The sequence below is a fragment of the Zingiber officinale genome, chromosome 11A (genome assembly GCF_018446385.1).
Source record: "Zingiber officinale cultivar Zhangliang chromosome 11A, Zo_v1.1, whole genome shotgun sequence".
Classification (NCBI taxonomy): domain Eukaryota; kingdom Viridiplantae; phylum Streptophyta; class Magnoliopsida; order Zingiberales; family Zingiberaceae; genus Zingiber; species Zingiber officinale.
In genome coordinates this window covers 73,538,283-73,558,422 of record NC_056006.1, presented here as the reverse complement: position 1 = coordinate 73,558,422, position 20,140 = coordinate 73,538,283, and the positions used below count along the sequence as shown (strand labels likewise).

Sequence of the window (20,140 nt, the reverse complement as noted above, 5' to 3'; positions counted from 1 at the left end):
TGATTATGCTTTAGGCAAGTCCTAAAATGTATTAGTTAGAATTGATTGAGGAGCTTAGATGATCCAATTAGGGGTTTATAATCGATCCGGATTTATGTTAGTTGAGATTTGATTTAGCTAATTAATTTATACGTAATTAGCTAAATCTATATATATGCGTTGTTACACAGGACCGTGATTTGAGACGGACATCTCGATATCGAAATTGGGTCATCGATCTACATTGGAGGTGGGTACCTTTAATTTATCTTTTATATATTGTCAATTGATATATTAGTACAAGTTATAGCTGCTGCAAGCAATGATCATGTTTGCCTTTGTATAAAACAATGCTTGATACCATAGCCATGTTCCGCTTGTGTCGCACCGGTTGTATCCATGTTACGCCTTTTGCTATGAGTACCTTAGTTCCCAGTAATGACATACCATGCTTTACTGAGTTTAGACTAGATTCGGATTTTTATTATCCTACAAAATGTATATTTTATATATATCCGATCTGTACCTTGACCATTTTTTCTTTGATCCATGTATATTGATGGTACATATATTTTACGGAGGTGGATATGTTCTGTGATCTACTGATTCCTTTCAATTTGGTGTACCTAGACCATTGATTGTCAATTTATTCTAGGGTACACATTTTATATATAAGGATTAGCATGAGTTGTATGCTTAGTGTCATGCACCATTTGCATGATCGTGATGTCGATTGTCGGTCTATTATTGTTGAGCACATCACTGCCACGTAGGCCCCGCAGCATAATACCCACCACCTTTTATGGGTTGCTGATATTCAGTGGTGGTGTTGCAAAGCAGCTCGCCAAGGGCCCGCTGGTCCACCATAAGCAGTGTGATTTAAATACAGTAAGACAAGGATCTTCCCCGTCATCGCGGTACCGGGAGATGAGAGTATCGAGCTCCCCATTTATGATTCGGGGCAGAGGATAGGTGTGTACTGGCCAAGATCTCGCCCACTCGTCACTTATCGTGAGCAATGACGTGCCAGAGTGCACACTGTCATGCCCCTGTTTCCACCGGGTCTCACCATCGCGTGTGAGACGGTCAATTGGAGAGTAGGTGAGCAAGATACGTCATTGGCACTTACACGTATTGATGCATTTGTTGCTCAGGTTTGTCGTGATTTGATTAGATGCATCCGCTTGATATTACACAGGATTTACGACACTTTATTTGATGACCTTTGTTCTCGGATAGGATTTCCGTGAGTGGCTGAATTTTCCAGTTACCTTTCGCCATATTTTCCTATATATGATTACTGTTGTATTCCATGTTTATTGTCATGGATATAGGCCCATTGTATATATCTATCGGGTATTCACCGAGTCATTGAACTCACCCCGCTGACACTATATTTTTTTCAGGCACCCGCATTCTTATGGTCGCCAGAGTATCCCCGTCACGGCCCTAAGTGTCAGCATCGTAAGACTATAGTTTTGCTAACTTTTATTTGTTTTATGTATCGTGCAAAGCCATTTCGCATCTGCTTCGCTCGGAGTAACATGTTGTTATGCGGTATTTTGTATCGTTGTTGGTTGTGTTTAGCCGGCCAGCGCTGTGGTTTTGGGTTTTATTGGTTTCCAGAATTTCTTCCATGTGTTTTGTTTTGTACAAATGAAAGTGGGGCTGTTTTATATAATCAAGGTGGTTGTGTGTATATTCCAAATTACTGTGGGTTGATGGTTATTATGTCTGTGAGAATAGCCTGATTGGTTGAATTGTGCAGACAGGAGTTTCAAATTTTTCTTGATAGAGACTCCCCGGTGACAACGCAGTGGTAATAGAGGCCCGTTTTCAGTCTTATTTCTTTGTTTTGATTTCGTGTTTTAGTCTCGATGTGACTTTCGGATTTCGGGGACCGGCAAATGCAGATATCTCCGAGCTATGTGAGGTACGGGTATATCATATCCTACCTTTTGTTAGTATATGCATACTGACTATTAAATTTATGACATGTAATAGCATTCTTTATTAATACCGGCCTAATTGATATAGCATATTTTCCATGTATTTGGTAACCAATTTCACTTCATTTACTCCAAATAGAGATCAAGGATTACTATTTCTGGAGACTTTTTCAAGTATCATATACAGCAGTTTTAGCTCACATTACTAGCTGGTTAGAGATGGAGGTATGCTACCACTTCTTACTATTATTAGTCAGTAGTGGATAGTATCTATATCATCAAAGTTGACCTAGGCAAGTAATATACCATTTTATCTTAATTAATTTTACTAGTAGATAATCGACCACTCGTGAGATCTACCAAGAAGTTTGATTTACCATAGTTGCTCATGGGATTAATGTAATCTTGGATCACCGGTAGATGACCGATTTGGTTTGCTGGTCCGATCAGTAGGGATCACTTACCTATTTTATAGAGATGCTGGATCTTTGGGGTTATCGGTGCCCAGTTGGTATCTTAGAGCATACCAGTATGCTGTCGAAATCGACGGAAAAGACTGTCCACCGTGATACCATTGTCGCATTCAATAATCTATAGAGGATCACATCCTATTCCATGGGTACGCGACTAGATTGTGGCCGATTCTTAGTTGGATAACATAAAGGTAGTATATTAGGAATATCAAATGATTGATTAAATATACCGATTTTGCACGCCTACGGAGGGCATACATCATTTAAGTGTGTTATAGGAGTGTTAGCGATGACTGCACTGGCATGCAGTGGGTGTATACTTTTCCAGTTATGATTGCTGTGGGTTTCTAGCAGAGCATAACGAGTGGTCCCCATTGGTTAATTGGAGGTATTTTGCTCATTTAACTCTGCGGTTGTGATACGTATACGGTTTATGTACATTCGGAGGTATCTTGTTCATTATATTTGTTCAGGTACCCTTGTGTCGATATTGACTAAGGAAGTATTGCATTGATTATACTCGCATAGGTGTATATATGTCATATGAAAAGGTTGAGGTATTGTCGATTATATCTACGTTGGTATACGCACACAAAGTTCGTTATGTTGTTGGAGTGTATCACGACAGATTTCACTGCAGCATGAGTACGTCATGTGTGTACTAAATGGATGATCATGTTGATCATACCCTAGCTGCGTGTGCACGCAGTCAAGTATTATTGGTAGTCTCAAGGATGATTCTACCTAAGCAAGCCGAAAGTGTGTATCATTATATCTTTATTAGATATCCTCAACTATCTCCTATTAGCAAGTGACCCACCCACTAAGATTTATGATAGCCGACTATAGATTTGGTTTGCTTACTCAAGGTGTTATACTAGGCTACCCAAAGGATCCGTGGTAGAGAGATCTCAAAGCGCAGCCTCTAAATTCAGATAGTTAAAGCCTTAGGCACTTATGTATGTTGTTGTGCTCATTTTATCGCTGTGGTGGGTCAGCTCCACATGTTCAGGTGGACATGTAAAGTCATGAGCGAATATCAGAATTCCTTGAACTCCGCTGCTTATAGTGGAGCAGATATATCAGATTATTTCAGATGGTGGAGAGCTGTGCTACTCTCGTGGAGGATTTGTTGTAGAGTAGAGCGCTCCCTATATATGATATTCTGGAGCGCTTCCTCACCTGGATCGAGAGGATTTATTCTTGGTGATTTATATCGTTGGTGATCATATTTTTCGGGGATCTTATGGTTGAGGATGTCTAATTTACGGACATTATAAGTTCTTAGTTTTATCATTTAGGCTAATAGTGCCCTAGATGTTATCATGAACTCGATGATTTGGGTATCCCTAGGATGTTTGGATCGGTTTCTATTGTCTTTGTTGACGATGTTGTGAAAGTCACGCACACCATCTTCGCATAGTTCTAGAGATGTTTCCACAAACCCATACGTCGAAGGATGATGATTTGGTCTTATCCCTCTGAGTGTGACACACGACACACTTTGATGGAGAGTATACCTACCATGGTTCCAGGAGGAGGTTGTTTAATGCTAGGAATGTGGTCGAGTACAGACTGCTCAACCTTTGTGCTCGGATATTACATCTCTAGTTTCCACATTATGGACTACGCTTTGGGGAAGGCGGAAAGACAGGAAAGGCGAAGTGAAGTTCCACATGGTTCTCGAGGGACCACCACGTGCGGATGGACTTGTGGTGTCGGTTCATTTTGGCTTTACTGGACAAATGTGTAGCTCTCCCTGAGTTTTGAGCTACGATACTGAGAGTGACTCGCTGACTGACATCTAGGGTGGTAGGGTAGTCTCCTATGCTTCAGTGACATGGAGCATGAGAAGAACTACCAGTACATGATTTGGAGCTGGCCGCCATTATTTTGTCTTGAAGATTGCGATCACTATATTATTAGTTCGGACTGGAGACTCACACCGATGTTAGAAGAGTCTCAATAACTTTTTACTGGAAGGAAGGAACTTAATCTTCCGATGAGGAGGAGATGATGATGGAATTATGGATTGACGTACCATTAGCTACCACCTGAAAGCTAATGTGGTTGCTAGTTGTTCAGTTGCCAATGCGAAAAGGGGACTTTGGCAACGATGCGACTTTTAGAGACTTGTCACAGACTTGGTTTAGGGTTTCGAGCTGGGCCTTTAAATAGATGCGTGCGAGTGTTACGCAGTTTACCATGGTTGCTCACCGTCGATCCATCACGACGGGATCAAGGGCTCAGCTCAGTCATGCGATAAGCATTTGTAGTTCGATTACCAATATAGCTTCCTAGCAAGCAAGGATATTACCAGGCAGTGATTATGCAGTGTGTAAGCCGACTACTTTCGATACCTACTCTTGGAGGATTATCGGGCTGGCATCCTATGTCCTGATCTGTACACACGTAGTCGATTTGTGAGGCGTTCATCGCATCTTATCATATGGATCCACTTCAGAAGATACCGTATGTCTTCATGAGGGATCGAGCGTGACGCTTGATTTGGTGAAACGGGTTCTGATTCCATTGTAGATGAAGATTCATTGCAATTCTAGAGTAGTCTTGTCATCGTAATTCTTGAAGTGGGTGAGCACTGGAATTCTGAGGATTCCGCGATTCATTAACCAGGACGGAATATGATTATGCGTGCCATGACCACGCGGGTTCTGACACATGCACGATCGATTAACATGGAAATCCGCTAATTACACTTCTACCGGGTAGATGATTTCTTGGTGACATATGTAGATCCCTGTACTTCTTAGAGATCATCAGATTACATGTGCCTTCCGTGTCGAAGCTAGTTACAGGCCATAGAGGCACGTCTCGTTACGCTTCGTAAGGTGCGCTATCCGGGATGACCGATTAACCATCCCATCTGTGACTCTGTGGTCGAGGTTATGATTTCGAAAGGCAAGGGTAGACCATGCCACTGTAGAAGTCCATTAGCAGAACACCCACATGAGTCCGACGATGGAGTCACGGTAGAAGTCACGTAGGTCAGTCCTGAGAAGGTGGCCGGAGCACGACCCAGCTGTTCCCGATCGGACGATAGTCGCTCACCGGTTAAGACACGACTCGGAGGGTTGCGTGGTAAAATGTCCGCCGGGAGCAACCAGCTAGGTAAACAATAGTTCCTAAAGAAAGTAAACCACCGATATGGAAAATTCTCAAGTAATACCTAACGGATGACTCGCCGATTCTGGGGAAAAAAGAGGGATGGTCGAAGCGTCTTCAGCAGCGACGCTCAAATAGGACAGTATTATTTGTCTCGTACTCGAGGTGTGACCAGGCATGAGGGAAGCTCATGGAGTGCCTTTGTGGTATGGAAGTCACCACAAGTCCCGGCAAGTCTGTGGGTATGGGTTATGACGTGTACCTTATACTGGGTTACCTCCCCTTGGCGGTACATCACTATCTTCGCCGCTCGCTCAGCGTGCCGGAAGCATTTGAAGCTACGCGCGAAGCCGTTAGTTATTATTCCTTCCGCTTGGCTCGAGAAGGTCGTGGGGCGGCACCGCTTGGGAACCCCTTCCCTACTGCCCGTTGTTCACGTGGCAGCCAGGTGGCCACACACATCACGACACAGAAGCGCCACCGAAGTCGTCGGTCCGGACCGATCAATCAATTTGAATGTCGTCGCCGTCAGATCAATTTACACGAGCATGCGCGATCGGGATCCGAGAACGACGATAACGATGGCTGGTGGCGCGTGGCTCGCTTTCTCTCGCGCTGGATAAGGGCCGCCGCCGACTCATTGGAGCACATGGCAACGGCGGGACTAGGACCGAGCAGGACTCTCGGACACCACGCTATTCCGTGGGCCCTATTGGGGCACCTGCTCTGGTGCTATTATGTGCCGGCTGCCGCTCGCGCGCCGGGGCAAGCGCAGTGAAGCAATCGGGAATGAGGACAAAATACACGTCTGGGAAAGGCCCTCCGTGGGCTCCTTCGTGTGTGAAGGCCTTCCCTTGTTGCCAAGGTGCCCAAAAGCGTAATTCCAGCGGATACTTCATAAGCAGCTCGGCCTCAATACGCCCTCCTTCCGAACCTCAGCGCGGGAGTTTGATGTCGCATGCATGATCCACCTGACTGGGGGTTGGGGTGACACTGAGGCCGATGAAGATGGATTGACACTTGATCCACCATGAAGCAATTATTATCTCACCAACTCGTGTGAATGGTGCCACAGTAAGGTATGTGTGTGCCGATTTTCCATTTCGTTTTGCTGTATATTTGAAATGTAGAGCAGGCAAAATGTTATAATGCGTGAATTATCTACCGCGACTATCCATTCATATTGTGTATAAGATCGGCAAGCTTTGTGGTAAAGCCGACGAATGGGATAATCTATCCGAGCCAAGCCGCTGATGAAGAAGAGGCCCCAGACCGTCAATTGTGAGTATAGTATCCCAGTTGCGCCGACGTAGTGTAATGACAGGTGCGACAGCTCGACGAAAAGCAAGTAAAAGATAACAATGCCCGCCTCGCTTCTGTGGGCCGGCCAGCGCCGCCGGCCGCGCGGACAATGGGAGTTTACGCCATCCTCCACGGCCTTGATAAATTTCGAACATCAGTCCAACCTTGTATCTCCATCACCCGTATTGTATTGATTCTGAGTCGAGATCTCTATGCCTGATTATGACTCTGCCAGGTTTAGTCTTTGATATAGTTTCTTTCGCGTAATTCATCATAACGAGAAGGAAGATCGCCGAAGATCGAGCTAAATGCTCGACGAAGAAGGCCAGCCCGCTTTGAGCCATGCGTCGAATGAAGGTATAGGGATCAAGACCCAGCCGAATAATGACCAATCACGGGAATCGATCCGAAAACCACAGAATTTCGGACAAGATCCGCGATTTAGAAGAAGACTGGGCCTGTACTGACACCGTAGAGTATTCGTTATTTGCCCAACTGTGACGAGTGACCGTTCCCTGAAAAAACGAATCCGTAAATACCAATATATTATATCCGAGCTGAAAGGTCGCGCTTAAATGTAAATTTATATACATCTCGGTCGCCTATGTCCTTGTAATGCAGAAAGCAAAATTAATTCAAAGGATGGCTAATGGGTTCACTTAGAGAGGGCTATCTCCTAATATATAGATCAAGAATGAAAAAAGACCGAGGTCCCGGAAAAAGACCCTCTACCGCCATTAATTGTTCGTGGAATGCTCAGGTATGGGTTTTACAACGCGATAAAGTTATTTAAATGGTAGTCGGAACCCAACGGCCTATAATACGGCCCGAGTCTAAGACGTCGTCTGATAGCGGTCCGTCGATCGTTACGCAAGACGACAGGCGCGCCTATATCAATATCATCCGAAGGGCCGAGCCGAGTCAGAGGCTGTACGAGAGACCGCAGTCGACGGCTAGCGAGAATATCTAGAGAGAGATAATATAGAAGCGTGATCATAAATCTCTCACCCGTCGAAGCCGCAATATCATCCGACGCCTAATCCGGCGGATCGAATCAGGCGCTATAAATCATCGGAGGTCACCGACGACGTTAATATAGGCAGCTCATCGGCGTGCGGACGAACGACAAGCCTATATAATATCCGAAAGGAGTGCATACACCGAGGCGGAGAAGCAAGACCGGCGTTAAATATCGCAGAAATGCTTAAATAATCGAGAGGCAGACGGTGCGAGAGGCAGACATCAGAGGCAGGGCGATCAGACCGTCCGATAAAACATCAAGACGGAGTCCGGAGCTCGGCGTTAAATATCGAGGGCGAACTCCCGGCCTTTAATATCCGACGACCGCCGAGTCGACGAGCTAGAGACTCCGAGCCGGCCTCTCTAGAAAGGCAAGTTGCTGCATCTATAAGCATCTAGTCCGGGCCGCGAGATTCTAATGAGGCCGCGATTCTGCGATTGATCGTAGGCATGTCCCGAGATCGCGATTGGGTATCCAAACTACTTGCTGTGGTCATCCAAACAGATCGGTACGCTCTATACACGAGGCAATGGCCGCAAAAGTGCTGTATTTGTCACTGAGCGAGGAGATCACTTATCCCTTATGATTTGAATAATTATGATTAGCGGAACTAATTATGCTGCGAAGCGGCATGGCTGCTAGATTACAAGAGCGTGATAAACATTAAAGTTGAAAGTTGCATTAGAAGAGAGGCGCGAGCCATTAAAAAAGAAGATTAGAAGGTGAGCCCAATAGGAATACAAAGCGTTCAAAAGTACTCAGACATCAGAGCGCTCGAGTAGGAACCGCAATCGCGACTAAGGCATAGCCACAGTTCGGCATCGCAGCAGGCGGCGGATAATCGGATATCTAGCAGCTCGCCTCTCGCTTTTAAGATTGATATTCTTTGAGCAGGGGAGAAGAGCCCGGAAGATTCAGAGAATCGTCACAGTCTGGCGGTAGCTACGCCACCTGGACTTCGGCTGCGGTCCGAAACATCCTTATCTTCTCAGACCAGCCCCGAGCGAGCCTCAACGCTCTCTCGGATGAGATTCCCGAGTGGTGGTATGTGTAGTTATTTTGCTCAAGACTTGCTTTTCCCTCGCTGCTCCAGTGCCGGTGGTATCCTCGCTCACGTTCTCTTCTCACCGTAAGAGTTTGAGCCTCCCTCTTCCTGGGAATAGGGGCCTCAGGACGGACGGACGGAAGCGGTCTGGCTCTCGTCGCAGCAGCCTTCTTCATCCACTAAAGCCTGAAGCTAAGGTAGCTAGAACGCTTCAGCCGGTTAGTAAGCGTAATTACGATTTCACGGCCGAAGGAAGGCTATCTTAGAAGAAGCAACGAGGCGGCTATTGAAGAAGGAAATCTTGCAATTCCGGCTACACACGATGGCCATCGGCGCTATCACTCGGCTAAATTCCATCTCACCTGGCCTATCGTGACGTGCGTGCCGACATCTCAAGATACATACTATTCACCGGCGAGCAGGCTCAGGATGAGGTGTGCTGACAGTGTGATGGCGGCATCGGTCTTGAAGAGTGACGTGGGCACTCGACCGCACCAAGCAACTAAGATGGAAGCTCTGCAGCTCAGGAGAGGGATCCCGCCGCGTGAAAGGAATGAATGGTGGCCTGGGATGAATGGCGGCGCGGAAGGGTGCTGATTGGAATAGCCTCCTTTGGAGCAGGCTATCCCAAGGCGCTTGCCTCCGCTTGGACGAGAGTTTTCAGGTGCCTGTTGCGCCGGAACTCGTTACGATGACCCGTTGGACAGTGACGGTAGGCGGAGTCTCTCCCGACCCTCCTTGTAGTTATGCTGTGCCCTCCTCAGCGAGCGGAACCCGGGCAGCTTGTTCTCTTGAGGTGGCGCACTAGCTAGCATTTTAGGAAGCTCGCGGCACCACCATTGGAGTTCTTCTCTCTCTTTCTCAGTGATTTGACCGGCCGGAGATTCAATAGAATGGATACTTCCATCCATGGCGGCCTGGCAAGGCCGCTCTACACTTACTGCATCTTTCAATATAATCAGATGTCTTGGCAGGGCGAAGAGAGAAAAGTGGTTGTGAGCAAGCGTGCCCCGAGCCCAAGTTCTTCGAAGCCGCCGAGGATATACACATCACTCGTGGAGGTTTCGTTGATGCAGTACCCAAGAAGCAAAGATTTGTAAGCGTGAGATAGTCCCGTCTGACTTCTTCAACTTCCGGAGTGGGGTGGTGATCATATGACTTGACTAGCCGACTGACTTGGGTAGTCCCGAAGTCTTGACTGACATGATGGATGTAGATAATCCTTCCAATGTTTATTGGTAGGAGCTTTGTTGAAGAAACCAAGCCAAGCCGAAGTCGAATACGAAGGTGCCAGCTCGGCCCTTGCTTTGTTTAGTAGTAAAATAAAAGATCCCCTAATGGTCGAGATCTTAAACAAACAACAACTACAAAGAAAGAAGATGGAAGGTGTTGGGTACTAAACCTGCCACACACACCACACACCAAAATAATATTACGGAAGACATCTGGCGAAAGGATGTCGAGAAGCGATCTGTAAACGAGTCGAAGAGCCGCGCTGTGAGGCTGGAGGTAGGCCGCTAGGACGGCTACGCCAAGCGTAGCGCGATCCCGGAAAACGGATTATGTGTCAAAAAATTCCATCTTGATCGACCTCGGCATCGCATAATGCGTAGCCATAGTAGCATCTCTGGATGAAGAACCATGGACGTCGACCGGAGTCAAGGCAAGAAGAAGAAGAAACAACGAGAACTGTAGCGCAACAGTAAATATCGCATACCTCCATAACAGAAAGAAGGAAGGAAAGAAAGATATAAAACCGCCGGCGAAAATCAAGAAAGCGCACGAGGGAGAGCCTAAACTGAATCGTATGGAGGATCAAGAATGGTGGTCGCGAGATCGAGGCAGGAGGCAGGAGGGATAGAGAGAACAAAAGAATTTATAGGGTCCTCTCCCGGTTTGATCAAATGCAGGAATCCGGGATGCATCGCATCCCATTTGAGATCGCTTGATCGATCAAAACGATACGGTCGCCGGTAGTCTGGATGGCCCAAATCTGCATTTAATGAATGGCATTGCTGGCATTCGATCCTTATTGATGACAGCATTTAAGGCGTGAAGGAATTGGTAGGTAACTGAAGAATACTGGATCTGATCTAACGTGAACACCTGGTATCGCTAGCCTACCTCTATGCCATATGGCAGGAAAGCCGCAGAGAAACGAGAAACATCATTATTCTTAGTCCGTTGGACGAACGATTGGACTCTGCGCCTCTTCCTCCTTCGACTAGACTCAGGAAGGAAAGGTGCGAAGGTAGTAATTGTACCATGGGACTTGTGTGTGTCCACGGTCGGTGTCGAGAAGGGACACCAACGCTGGGGTCCACAGTCCGAATCTGACCGTAGCCACGAAATCGGGGTAAGATTCGACAGGCGGCTCGCCGCTGCTGGACGCAGGGACCTAACATCGCCAGCCGTAATAGTCACTAATACCACAAAGTATATGATGAAGAAATCTCCCCAAGTAAACCACCGTATATGTCCGGCGGATGTTGAGGTTCAGCGTCGCCGGACTCCAGATGTCGGGGCAATAGAAAAAGACGGGGCGTCTTTTCGGCCGGCGGTATGTGTTTCACGCGTGAGCCATGCTCGGAAATCATGTGAGGGGATTTATTTGTCCCATCGGTATCTTGGTATAGCGGTATGGGTTAGAGCTCGCGACAAGTCCTGCGGGGTATGGGCCATGGACACGTGTACACCTCGGCGGTGTACCTCCCACTTCTTTCCATACCCAGGCCCTCATTCTTCGCCGGTATGCATTACCTTGTTTTAGAAGCCGTTATTTATTCATGACCGCCTGACTTGGCGTCGGAGGTGCGCCCCAGCGAGAACCCCTTCGACCCGACTTCTCTATATCTTGATTCGCCGGAGCTTCGTTGCGCCATCAAGATCCACACCAGCGGCCGGGCGCCACGTGCCCGGCGTCCGGTGAATCGGCGTTCGGACGAGGATCGGTGGGGTTCGCTGCGATGCGATTTTCATTGGTTATCGGATGTACCCGGTTGAAACATTGTATGGTAGGCCTTGTCGGTTTCCCTCTAGGATATGAGGTTGGGGAGGGCGATTGTTGGGACCTCACAGAGAGCTCAACATGAGGCGGGGATTGATCACGTTACTATCGGACGGAGGATGTCGAGGAGGTGCGGGATTGCGGAAGAGTTATGCCAGCCGGGGTCGGGAGACCCTTAGGTTATCTATTAGTGACCATGTTTTCCCACGAGTTTCACCATGAAAGGGTTGAAGAGATTTGGCCTAGATAAGCTAGTCTACGATACATTGACCTTCGGCAGATTCAGAACATAGCTAGCTCATGCTACTACGTTTGGTGTTCACGACGACGCCTGTATCTATGAGTAACCAGAGGAGATACACACATGCGACCCGGCTACGTACGACATCCTGCCCTGCTGTTGGTCGGCAACTGACGTCACTTAAGAAGAGATTCCGGTTCTATTCTCGGGAGAGGCCAAATGTATGGAACAAGACTATCTAACAAGTTAAAGCTGGGATGACAAGATGGACGAGGAGAGCTGCTCAGAGCTTGAGGATGAACCGGAGCCTCGATACTCCATCTTTTCACTGAGGTATGTGATTTAATTAAAGTCACTCTGCGTCTATTGTTAGTACTTGCTGAGATGATAAACGAATTTGGGGACCAAATTTTATTAATGGGGAGAATGTAAAAATTTAAAATGGTAGAAAATAATAGGGAATTTTTATTTTGAAATTTTCGAAATTTTTGAATTGGAGCTCGAGTTAGTTAATGGGATAAAGCAGGGCCAAAAGCTTGTTTAGCTACCCATTTAAGCGAGGAAATGTTTATATTTATATTACTTTTCTTTTGTTTTGTTTTCTTTTCTTTTAGTTTTCTCTCGTCGAGTCTTCCACCGCGACACGAGCCCTAACCACCACACCTCATGCCTTTGCCTTCTTCTCTTCTTCCCAAGACAACACACGTGGAGCTTCTCACCGCTACCGACGAGCCAATCGAGGTCTCCCTCCCTCCGCTCTGGTGTAGCTTCACCAGTGTTGACCCTAGCCAGTCCGCTACTCTGAAACTAGAGGTTCCAATAAAAATTTTTACAAAGGTTTGAACCTTTCCTAGCTACCATGTGTTTTAAATTAAATTTTGATCGCTCATAAACTTAACACTTTTTGATCCAAAACTTAATCTATTCGCTCTTTAGGTTTTGACTTGGGTCTCATGGAACTTAACACGCTCGACCCGTCGCCTTGTTATTAATTCCATTAAATAACCTGGCTTTCACAGATACGGCACGATATAGCCTTCGATATGGGAGCAACCACCACCGACTAGACAAAACCTTTAAGCTAATATTTAATTTCCTAAAATAACTTTAGGTTAATCAAGAACAATCAAATCACAAGATGAAAATAAAACAAAAGAACACAACATCAAACATATTCAATACTAGAACGAAGCCTCTTGTATTTGGTATTATTTCCATAAATAACTAGTATGATGCGGAAAAGGAAAACTACTAGTTATACCTTCTAGAAAGACCTCTTGATCTTCTATCGTATTCGTCTTCTAACCTCGGACGTTGTGTGGGCAGCGATCTTCCGAGATGAGAAACCACCAACCACCTTCTTCTCCTCCTAGCTAGTTTCGACAAAGAAGCTTCACCAAGGAAGAAAATCAAAACACTAACCAAGCTCCAAGAGATGCAAGCTTTCTCTCTTCTTCTTCTTCTTCTCAAGTAGTATCCGGCCTTCACAAGAGCTCCAAGCAATAGAGAGTTTTCACCACAAAGAGGAAGAGGAGAAGAGATGATGGCCAACCACAACACCAAGGAAAAGAGAGAGAAAATAATAGAGGTTGTCTCATGAGGCACCCTTCTTTTATATTTCTTGGCCTAGGCAAATTAGGAAATTTAATTACAATAAAATTTCCTCAATTTTGACATTATTTAATTGAGAAAAATAAAATAAAATTTCCCAATTGAAATCTTATGGTCGACCACATCAATGAAAACAAAATTGGACAAGTTTCAATCAACAATTAAAACTTCCTAATTTGTTTCCTAAATTTTAAAAATAAAATTTCTCTACAAATCTCTTCATGGTTGATAAAAGGAAATTTCTATAATTTTAATTTTACAACATGTGAATAATTTTAAAGAGAAAATAAAATATCTCACAATCTACAAATAAGGAAAGAGATCTAATCTCTTTCTTTAATCTTTGTAGATCTTTTACAAGAGAGATATTTTAATTTTAATTCTCTTTAATAAATTATATCTTCCACATAATAAAATTAAAATTAAATTTCCTTTTAATTTAATTTGGTCGGCCTGGGTTCAAGCTAGGGCCGATCACCCAATCTTATACCTGGCCGGCCCTAGCTTGGTTCCCAAGCTAGCTTGGCCGACCCTTATCGTGGGTATAGAAGGTGGGTATAGGTGGGTATAGTACTCTATAAATAAAAGGCTACAATAGGGACCGAGAGGAGGAATTGGTTTTGGTCTCCGATAAAATTAAGCATCCCGTGTTCGCCCAGACACAACTTAATTTTATCAATAATAATTCATTCCACTAGAGACCTATTATTGAACTACACCAATCCCAAATTACATTTTGGGCTCCTTCTTATTATGAGTGTGTTAGTCTCTGTTTAAGATATCGAATGCCCACTAATTAAGTGAGTTAACGACAACTCATTTAATTAATATCTTAGTCCAAGAGTAGTACCACTCAACCTTATCATCATACTAAGTCACCACTAGGGTTTAACATGACAATCCTTATGAGCTCCTCTTGAGGACATTATCAACCTAGTATCTCTAGGACACGGTTTCCTTCTATAATCAACAACACACACTATAAGTGATACCATTTCCCAACTTATCGGTTTATTGATTCATCGAACTAAATCTCACCCATTGATAAATTAAAGAAATAAATATCAAATATATGTGCTTGTTATTATATTAGGATTAAGAGCACACACTTCCATAATAACCGAGGTCTTTGTTCCTTTATAAAGTCGGTATAAAAGAAACGACCTCAAATGATCCTACTCAATACACTGGTGTACTAGTGTAATTATATAGTCAAGATAAACTAATATCTAATTACTACGACCTTCTAATGGTTTTTTCATTTCCATTTTGGTCGTGAGCTACTCTTTATAATTTATAATGTACAACATTATCTTCTGCATGACACCACATACTATGTTATCTACAATATAAATTAATTGAACAACTACAACTAAATGTAGACAATTTGACCAAATGTGATTCTTTATTCATAATGAATGTTTACAAAGCTTAGGCTTTATACACTCAACAATCTCCCACTTATACTAATGACTGGCCATTATATCTTCTACCATACATCCATTCCTCCATGCCTGATCAAAGGCTTTACTAAGGGCCTTAGTGAAAGGATCTCCTCAGTTATTCACGATGCAATCTTGGCGACAACTTCTCCCTTCACGATATCTCGTATCGGTGGTACTTGCGCTATATGTTTACTTGCCTTATGAGCTCGTGGTTCCTTCGAGTTTGCAATACGCACCACTATTATCACAATAAATTGTGATAATTTTGGGACCAGAATCACATCTAAGTCCATTAGAAAGTTCCTGAGCCATACTGCTTCTTTAGCTGCCTCAGAGTCTGCTACATACTGCTTAACACTCCTCCATGAAATGGCTCCACCTCCTAAAGTAAACACATAGCCGATGTAGACTTACTATTGTCCCTATCTCATTGGAAGTAACCCAGGGAGTAAATCGTCTGCTTGGTAAACTAGCATATAATCTCTAGTTCTTCTGTACTTTAATATATGCTTTACCGTCCGCAGTCATTCAATGATGTCCGACTCGAAGTGCGATGTGAGATCAATACATAAGACTTCCTACACCAAGGACCATAAGGAACCTTTCATGTCTTCTATCTCCTTTGACGCCTTTGGAGACATCTCTTTAGATAGAGCTATTCCATGCCTAAAAGGTAAAACCTTTCTTGAATCGCATACTAAACGAGCAAGGATTGTATCTATATGAGGAATGAACAACATTCTTTTCTGCGATCTCTTATAACTTTGATCCCAAGAATGTGTACATTCTCCTAAGTCCTTCATATCAAATTGTTTGACAACCATACCCTTACGTCCGATAATACCTTGACATTGTTGCCAATTAACAAAATATCATCTACGATAGTACAAGAAATACCACCATGTTTCCATTTTTATATACATAAGACTCATCCGACTTTGAATAAATCCGTAATGATCGATTACTTCATTAAGGATGTTTCAAGATCTTGCTTCAGCTTCAGCATAAATGGACCGATTGAGCTTACACTAAATGCTCTTTGCTTTTTCAATGAACCTTCTCGGTTGCTTCATATGGATGTTTTCTCAAGACTTTCATTAAGGCGTCTTGACATCCATTTGCCAAATCTCATAATCCATATGAGTGGATAAGAGTATCCGGATAGACTTAAGGCACCGTGAAAAGGTTTCATAATCGATTCCCTCTTTACGAGTATACCCTTTAAGCCTAGCTTTGAAAGTTTCTACCTTCAATCTGCCTCTTTTCCTTTTGTAGATCCACTTACATCCAACGGCTTTTACACCATTAGGTGGTTCTACAAGCTCCAGACCTTATTAGATTACATAGACTCTATTTCGAATTCATCGCTTGCCAAGATGTGCATCTATATCTTGGAGTGCTTATCATATGAGGGGATCAAGTTCATGTTTACCCGGATCAAGTCCAAACTCTCCCAAAACATGAATCTCTCGCAGCCTCCCTCTCGCAACGTCTGTAGGTTCGTGGTTGTGTATCATGTGACACGTTGTTCTCTTGTGGTACTTCATCTTGTCTTGGTACTAAAGTAGACGTGTCCTCTCAGTTCTTCTAAAACAACTTTACCTTGGCTTGTGATCCATTATATAGTCTTCTTCTAAAAGCTGGGCATTGGTGCTAACAATGACCTTCTCGTCTTTAGGACTATAAAATAAACCACCTTCGTTCCTTTGGGATATCCTACAAACACGTGAACTTACGGGATTCTAACTTATCAACATCTTGTTTCAGCACATGTCTGGAATACCCCAAATCGAATATGTCTTAGACTGGGTTTTCGCCCATTCCACAATTCTATGGGAGTAGAAAGCTGATTTAGAAGTTGTTTCCAGAGCATATCCCCAAAACGAATTTGTAATTTTGAGTAACTCATCATCGATCTAACCATCTCCATAAGAGTCATATTCCTTCGCTCGCACACCATTACATTGGGGTGTACCACCATGGACGATTGGGGATTGAATCCCGACCTCGATAAGTAATTCCTAAACTCTCCTAAGAGGTATTCGCCACCACGATCTGACCGTAGTGTCTTGATACTTTTACCTAGTCGTTTCTCCACATCGCTTTGTATTCTTTGAACTTATTAAAGCACTCGGACTTGCGATTAGGTAAATGTATCCATATCTTGAATAATCGTCTATGAAAGAGACAAAATATTCAAAACCTCCTCTTGCCTGGACAGACCACACAAATCGAGTGAACCAACTCTAACACTTCTTTGGCTCTATACCCTTGGCCTTGAAGGCCTCTTGGTCATTTTACCTTCCAAGATTCACAAGTTGGAAAATTTTCCAACTCAAATGAACTCAAAGTCCATCGGCTATAAGCCTTGAATCCTACTTTGTTAATATGACCAAGCCTTAGATGCCAAAGATATGCTTGGTTCATTTCGGAAGGTTCTTTTCTTATTAGAATTAGAAGATGAGTTATAAATTTCCATGCTTTGCTTTGTGGAAGAAATTGATTTAAAGTATACAAATTGCCAACTAATGCACCGAGATAATCTCTTTATTTCTTTTAATAACTACATCGTTCGAAGACCGAATATCCATCTAAAACAGGTTTAGAACCAAATTAAATTCTTTCTAAACGGTACATAAAGACAATTTCTTAAAATCAAATTTCTATTTCTACTAAAAGATAAGTAGACGTGCAACATGCCGCCACCTTAGTAGCATTGCCCATGTACGGTAATATCTCCTTATGATAGTCGTCGGTTTCTCGAACCCTGCAGGAATTGCAGAGACATGATCGGCTCCGATTATCCACACAGGGGTAGATAACACCGCTAAACATGTTTCAACAACTAGAGTATGAGATATACCTTTGTTTTGGTTCCCTCGAGACGAGCCTTCCATCCTCATCCTTGCAGATGAAGCACTTGCCCTTCGGCTTTTCATTCCACTTTAAATCTACCGAGATTTATTCACTTTCTTTCGAACCGACTTTTTTCTTCTTCTTCTTTCGCTTTAGAAGTAGAACCATTTTGACATAGTGAATTTGAGCATTGTGACGAAATAATCCTTCTGCTGCTTGAAGTTCCGTCAGTAGTTCCGCTAATGAATAAACCCTCTTATTCATATTATATTTGTGTACCGCTCAAAACTTCAGTAGCGTTGAGGATCATATCGATCGGGTTTCCATCAATTTCTCCTCCAAGGATTTGTATCTGCTTCAGATTAAGCCATCATCTTTAGGATATGATCCCTTACAGGAGTACCCTCTTGCATGGTGGTGTCATTATCTTTCTCATGGCTTCTTGCCTAGAAGCCCTATCCTGATGACCTAAGAGTTCCTTGAGATTGTTCATAATATCATAAGTCGTTGGTAAATCCTGATGTTGCAATACATTTGACATTGAAGCCAAAATGTAACACCATCTCATCGACCTTTACCCATTTCCTATGATATTCAATCTCCTCTTAGTAGATTCACGAGGTGCTTAGCAATCCTTACCAAGGTCCAAATTTATAGCTTTCATGATGAAACAATGTCTAGGTTTCTTTCCAATCTATGTAGTTTGGTCAAGTCTATTGCTGAAGTATGATGATGTGGTTGAAAGTCATCCTAAGAATCACAAATAACTTTTGGTCGAACTCTTAAATTTAGAATAATATTGATTCCTCAAACAATACTATTTTAAATTAACCAACACCTCAAAACACCGTGAATTTTGTATACCACGTTAGTGTGGACGATACAAATTCAACATTTGTAAAGGAGGGTTTTTAACCCATTAATTTTATTATCTTGTCAACCTAACTTTTGACAAATAAAATTAATAGTTGGTATCTTTGGTCACACAAATAATAGCAGTGACTCCGATGGGGAGGATACTATTAGGTGTGTCTAAGTGTATACCATTACTTGACACTAAGTCCATTAATAAGATTATGCCCTTCCGTTGGGGAAGATCACACGCTCTTAATTAACTTCCTATAGTCATCCAAAATGGAAGTCTGCTAGTGATCCACAAACAAGCTCATCCGTTATGGAGGAAGACACTCGAGCCAACGCAAAGCTTGTTTGCATCACTTACAAACCTAATGGAGACCATGGGATTTATTTAAAATCTCTCTCCACTTAGTTATTTATAAGCGAGGAATTTTAACTATGCTAGCCTACTAGTCATGTATAACATACAGCATAATATAAAAGCAATAAATAGAAAATCTAATTTCAACTATTATGGCTTTTATAGTTGTCCTCCGTGTTGTCATCCCAAGTCATATTTGCAACCGCACGGGTCTAATTGTCGTATCCATCTTGTTCCTTGTTCTGGCCTCTGTCCTAAGGTTCCGCTAAGATTTGATCCAGCGACATAAATAGAATTTTACAATTTTGATCCTATATTCCATAAAAGGAATGTACATGTATCTAGATCAAAAATAAAATCCTAATAAAACTAAATCCAGCTCCTGCTGTATTTTAATACAATCATGCACATACATATAAATGCCCTTGACATGTCCAAGGGTCCAATCACACACATAATATCTTAAAGCCATAATAGTTGGATCCGCACACAAAGTTAGCATATCCTACTATTATCCCGCCTAAATTATGTATGACATGTGCATAATTAAACTAATACCAAATACAGAGGCAAACCCTAGCTCGATACCAATTGTTGGTTGCTACTGAAAACCTAGAGGTTCCAAAAAAATTTTGTACAATGTCGAACCTTTCCTAGCTACCATGTGTTCTTTTAAATTAAATTTTGATCGCTGAACTTAACACGCTTGATCCAAAACTTAATCTATTCGTTCTTTTAGGTTTTGACTTGGGTCTCTGCGGAACTTAACACGTTCTCGACCAAATCGCCTTGGTTATTAATTCCATTAAATATTAATTTCATAATCGGTTTCCCGATCGACGGGCGAGGCACATAGCCTTCTTGGATAT

The 20,140-nt window shown here is 43.3% G+C and overlaps 1 pseudogene; it reads left to right on the top strand.

Annotated features, from left to right (window-relative positions):
- Nucleotides 1–1,022: 1,022 nt before the first annotated feature.
- LOC122031460 overlaps nt 1,023–20,140 on the top strand; it is a 38,092-nt pseudogene continuing 18,974 nt past the window's right edge.